The sequence below is a fragment of the Manacus candei genome, unplaced genomic scaffold, assembly GCF_025592945.1.
Source record: "Manacus candei isolate 608988 ecotype Guabito, Panama unplaced genomic scaffold, ASM2559294v1 h1tg000020l, whole genome shotgun sequence".
NCBI lineage: Eukaryota > Metazoa > Chordata > Aves > Passeriformes > Pipridae > Manacus > Manacus candei.
Window position 1 is genome coordinate 1,157,079 of NW_026138068.1, and position 5,924 is coordinate 1,163,002.

Sequence of the window (5,924 nt, forward strand, 5' to 3'; positions counted from 1 at the left end):
GCTCTGGTAGGGAGAAGATGGGAGATTGCTGTTGCCTTTCCAGAGGGATAGAGGAAACAGCTTCTTGTATAATGAGATTGACTTTTAAATTGAAAGTGGTGCTGGTTGTGCTGCAGTTCATACTTCCATGCTGTGCATTTGCTCCCTAGGCTCTAACATTAAGACATCTTATGTACAAGCTGGGAGGATTCAATTAGAGTTTCAGTTATTAATCAATCAATTAAGCCACAATCTTTGGAATATACATTTTCACTCTTAAAGAGGTGTGATGCTGGCATGATGAACTTCAGGGACGCCGTTTCACCTGGACACACAGGTGGGTGTCTGTGCAGAGCTCCTGGTGCTGATGCTGTGCCAGGGCCATGCTGGGCTCCTTCGGCACCGTGCCGGGCAGGGAGAGCAGCAGAGCCCAGGCAGCAGAGACTCAGATTGAGTGCCAGGAAATGCCAACTCAGCTGGCACTGAATCCTTTGAGAAACATTCAGCCACACTTTCTTTGTTGCCAAACTGGAGCTGCTTTGCCTGGACCTGGCACATGGACAGAGGAGATGGACAGCTCAGCTGTGCCGTTGGTCTCTCACTGCTGCTCTGACAGTGGCTTCATGCTCATGTTGGAGGAGATCGTGAAGCCTCTCTTGCCTCAAAAAAACTGTGTGTGAGTTGAGAGACACGAGAAGTGTTGCAAAAGAAATGCTTGGGGCATTCACAATTAACCTGTCCCAGTGATTCCTCCAGCCTCAGTCACGATGTGGCTGGCCTGAGATAAGGAACAGAGGGGCTACTCTGTCTTAACCCAGCAGCTCTAGATGCTGCCCATGACCTGTGCACACACCTGCACAAAGCTCCAAGGGAAGCAGAGTGGGAGCGCATCCCCCAGGTGAATTATCTGGGCACCCTGGTGTCCCACTGGTTTCATTCCATAAAAAAACTTCAAAGTGGCAATATGTGATTTTTTCCAAGGCTCACAGGTAGCGAACAGACTCAAAATTGACTGCACCATCCAGCTGCTCTCTCCCCTGAGATTCCTGCCCCCTGTCCCCTCACTGCCTCTGCTCTGCTCTGGGTGAGGAAGAGACAGATGTGATGCTACAAATCCTGCACTTGTTCTCCCAAATCTCTGCCATTTTTCTTCTGTGAACAGGGACTGAAGGCAACACTTCCAGGTGCTGCAAGAGGTAGCTTGTCCTTAATTTTTGTAGTGTGTTTCAAAGGCTGTGTGTTAGGGTGAAATTCACACACACCTGGGGCCAGCAAGAGCCACAACATCCCTCATGCACTGGTGTTTCTTTGTTAGTCACTCCTGCCCAGCCCTTGCTGGACAAGTCCATGTTCATGGGCTGCATGGTGAAAGGAGGAGAGCCGGCAGCAGCATTCGGAGCAGGAGTGATTCCCTGTGTCCTAGTGCCTGGGATATTTAATCCAACCTGTAACGAGAAGTCCAGGGGAAGGGTTTAGGGAAAATAAGCTCTGTGGTTTCAAGCTGAAGTTTGAACACTGGAAGAGAAGTAAATGTGCAAGTGCTGTCTATAGGCAGGGAAAAAAGCCAAGGGGGGATTAAATGGCAATGTTACCTTTACTCTTGTCAAATACCTAAGTAGAAACATTGGTTAATGCCCTTAAAAAAGGCCCATTACCACAGGGCAGAGAGTCAAAGAGCCTGGCTGCCCTAATACTCAGTTATCTCGTTCCCGGATAATGGAATGACCCCTCGCCTGCCCGAGCTGTACTACGATATAATAGCATGAGCCGTGTGAATAAAGAGGTTATTTTTGGAATCCAATTGAAGCAGTGCTGGAGCTGGTGTGACAGGGGAAGGATTGAACAAGATGCAATGTTCTAAGGGAAGGGGAAAAAATTGAATTTTGGGGAAGGTGGCACTGGCAGTGAACTGTGCAGAAAAAGGCACCGTGGTGCTGCCTGAGCAAGGTGCCAAGGGACGGGCTGGGGGGAAGCTGGGGCTGGAGACTGATCCGGCACAGAGCAGGGGCTGAGCCCCAGAGGAGCAAGGGAGCCAGAATTCCCCCATCCACTGGGCAATGGGTGGCTGTGGCAGCCCTGGGCAGGAGGGGTCAGTGGTGCCAGTGGCTGGGGATGGGCCATTGCCAACACCCCGCTCAGCACCGGTGCCCCGTCCCGTCCCTGCCCTGCAGCCTGCACACCTTGCAGCTCTTTTCATGCCCCTTAAGCATATGTATAAAGGTAAAACACAAAATAATGCTAATTATGATGCACAGTATCCAACACACAGGGCTGCAGCTCGTCCAGCAGTGAGAGACAAGAGCATAAGAGATTCAGCATAAACAGAGATGAAAATGAATATTAATTTACAAAGCAGCACAAAGACAATGGGATCCAAGGAGATTGATATCACAAACTCCCCTTATTCAATCAGATTAGGGTCTCATCTTCCCCAAACACCAATTGCTAATCTAGATTTGAAAGACAAATCCTCTTGCAGAAGGGCTTTGCCTTTATCTTGTCCCTCTGATGCCTCTACTTAAGATGTTACTACAATTTTGGGGGAGTTGGGAGGAGGGAACCTTCCCAAGCAGCTTTTAACTGTTGTGATGCCAAAGTGTCATTGAGCATTGGTAGGGTCTGCAGAGCACAGGCTGTCCTGTGCCTGTGACAGTGGAAAACATGTAATTCCTGAGAGCTTGGCAACTCTGGGGAAACCTATATGGCAGCGGACACCAGCCTGCCTGTTCTGTCTCCCAAAGAAGGGAAGCTGAGGTGTGTGGGGGAAGCACACCTCTCCTCTGGCAGCTCAGGTGTTCCATAATTGATGCTGAATGGAAGGAAATGAAACCAGGAATTCTTTCTGAAGAAGTTAGGGCTGGTGGCTGATACTACAGACAAGTTAAAACAAGGTGCAATTTAGCTGGGGACAGGAAGACAAAAGCCATTTGAGTCAATTTTCATGGACCCTCTTTGGGCCATGCAGGACGCACCAGGATCTGCCTCCCTCCTGTGAGGTGTTTAATCAGTAAGTTTTTTTTCACCTCTTTCCAGGAACAAGGCGAGACCACCTTATGTTCCCTGGCAAAGCCCAAGCTCTGGCTCAACAGGTGGGTGACAGTGCCAGTGGCTTGGTCTCTGGCCACTAGCACAAGGAAGCCATTGGGAAGAGACATTTCCATATGCAATGTGCAAGTTGAAACAGAGCTGTGGTCGAGAGCCCGGAGCTCCATCCTGGAAAGGGCAGCCCAGTCCCAGGAATGCTCTGTCCCTGGCTGTGCCATCCCTGGAACATCCCACGAGCACCCGGCTCCTCTCCCTGGTGATGCTGAGAGATGTGCAGAACTTGAAAGGAACTGTAATTACTGTTGGGGTTTAGATGCAGTTGGTGTTTTACTACTTAAAAGCAATTTAATTGAAAAGCAAAATTGCCTTAATTTGTATCAAGATACATTATTAAATACACTTTATGGCTGAACTCACAAGCGGAGCCTGTGATCTCGGCAAGTGCAGGGAGAAGCCGCTGGGGTGGGCACGCTCCAGGACCCTGCAAGATCTGCAGGTCTCCCCCAACACCTGAAAAGACAGGTTGGTGCTACAAAATTCACAGGTTGCAAATAGTATGTGATAAAAAAGTGAAATTTTTAAGACGCCAATTTACCTGTACCTGTCTAGTAATTACGTATTTTATTGGTGTAGCATGTGCAGCACAATAAATGCTACAGATTCAAAGTGATGTTGTTTCTACTCTCCACGTCGAGTGTTTCTGACACATGCACGCATTTCAAGTAGAATTAATTTTTTTTCTATTTGACGCAAATGCCTCTCTATTCCACCGCGGTTGAGTAAACTGTGTATTCTCTCCCTGTCAATGATCTCCTTGGAAATAGATGTCAGCCAATCAGTCTGGTAAAAAAAAAAAAAAAAAAAAAAAGCCACAACACGCCCAACAAAAACCCAGCGACCAAACAAACCAGCCTCTCCAATTTACCGGGATCCGCTTCAGAGGGAGACAAAGAGCGGCGTCTGCGCAGTGCTGTGGGCAGCTCACCCAGCCAGCGCCGGGGCAGGGAAATTCACACCGCGGGCTCACGGGGTGGGCTGGGGGGGAACCAGCTGAGGGGTCCGGCCGCACATGATGCCATGGCTTTTCCAGTGTGGGTCTGCCCCAACCCCTTCTCTTCTCCCGGGTTTCCCCCTGCACGAGGTTTTAGCTTTTAAGGAGAAAAGAAAAACAAGTTTTGCCCAAGAACTTGAGACCACCAAACCCAAATGAGATTTTAGCTGTGGTGATGGGGACAGCAGGGGAAAATATGAATCTGATTTTATTGGAAGCTTAATTTCGGGGATGAAAAAAAAAATGCCAAAAAAGGACCTCACAGCCCTCCTTCCCTCTGAGTGCAGACCACGGTCGATCACAGTGAGCCTGCGTTCGAGGGCTCAGGTGGGTTTTAATGGAAATGCTGGAGGTTTTCAGCACCTGCCTCTGGTGCTCAAAGAGCCCCTGCATGGCCATGGCAGGGCCAGGTTCCCACGCTTGCCACTGAAACATCCGCCGTGGTCCCGCTCATCTGGGAGTGTTCGGGGGTTCCATTAGAATGCACGGCTTACTGCACCGTGAAAACGCTCAGAAAGGGCACGGGGAAAAAATTAGTACCCAAATGATCTGATTTCGTGAGAGTTTAAGCACTTGCTCGTCGTAGTCCCCTTTGAAGCTGATCAGTATCAAGCCCTTTGCTATTAAAGTGATTTTTATCAGGGTTTGCTGTGCTCCCCTTTTAAGAGGCTCGTTTGCCGGGCGCGGGGAAGGCGCTCACACGCCACGCTTTGCTTTCTATTGTTGTTCTTATTTTACTACACAGGGGAGAAGTAATCTTTTTTTCCTCCCCTTGGCCTGGAGCTATTGTACATATGCAAATGTGACGATGGCAGCCAGCTATTTATAGCTCGAGTTCCTGCTACACTTATCACAACCACTGCAGACTTTTAAAAGCAGAACCCACACACACAGTATTTTTTCCCCAGGATATAAATTTCCCATCCCAATGCAGCCTGGCCCGTCGCATGCAACATTGATTGTCTGTTATATTACATTTATTAAGGAGTGATAACTTGTAATAATTGGATGTTAAATTAAAGAACTCTTTCCTAGTTATTGCCGTCTCAATTATAATTGTCATTTGCTGGCAGTTATGATGATATATGAGGGTTGTATTTTACTCAGCCGACCATGACCCGGTGAGTAATATTCCCTCAGCTATAGGGGCACTGATGCGCTCGCTGGCTCTTAATGCAGTAGCTCAGGAGCTGATTGGAATATTAAGTTTCCACGAGAGTAGGAGACGCAGAAATCCACATGGATATACATTACCGCACAGCTGAGAGGCCCCTCCGGCTATTTCTTTTTCTCCTCACTGGTACATGTCCAACTCGTTTCAGCTTTGTTTTATGGTTATAGGAATCAGGTTTATACGGTGAGTTATAAAGTAATAAAACAGGGGGGAAAGGGTGTTTGTGGTTTCATTTAAGAATAACCAGTTATAATTAACCTTTGTACCAAAATGTCAATATGTGTAAGGGCACTGGAACAGCAGTGATAGCAGGTCCTCGCATCCAACCATCACACAGAGATTGCTGCTTGGCTGGTGGGTTTAGTGCTGCTGGTGGAAATGGGGCAGTGCTGTGCTTGAGTGCCTGATGGGGATGGGGAGCCTGAGCAGCGATGGGGAGACCAAGAGGGAATGGGGACACTGAGCAGGGATGAGAAGCCTGAGCAGGAAAGGAGAGCCAAGGTGGGGATGAGGAGCCTGAGCAGAGACAGGGAGTCCAAGAGAGGATGGGGAGCCTGAGCAGGGATGGGGAGCCCGAGTGGGGATGGGGAGTCTGAGCAGAGATGTGGAGCCCAAATGAGAATGGGGAGCCTCAGTTGAGCTGGCAGCAGCACCCAGCACCCATTCCTGAGCCAC

The 5,924-nt window shown here is 48.9% G+C and overlaps 1 long non-coding RNA gene across 1 annotated transcript; it reads right to left on the bottom strand.

Annotated features, from left to right (window-relative positions):
* Window positions 1-1,256: 1,256 nt before the first annotated feature.
* On the bottom strand, window positions 1,257-5,422 carry LOC127470282 (uncharacterized). The gene is made up of 3 exons (XR_007904257.1): window positions 5,330-5,422; window positions 3,950-4,172; window positions 1,257-1,424 (listed from the first exon to the last, which is right to left on the bottom strand). It is a non-coding gene; the product is annotated as an uncharacterized LOC127470282 (long non-coding RNA).
* Window positions 5,423-5,924: the final 502 nt, after the last annotated feature.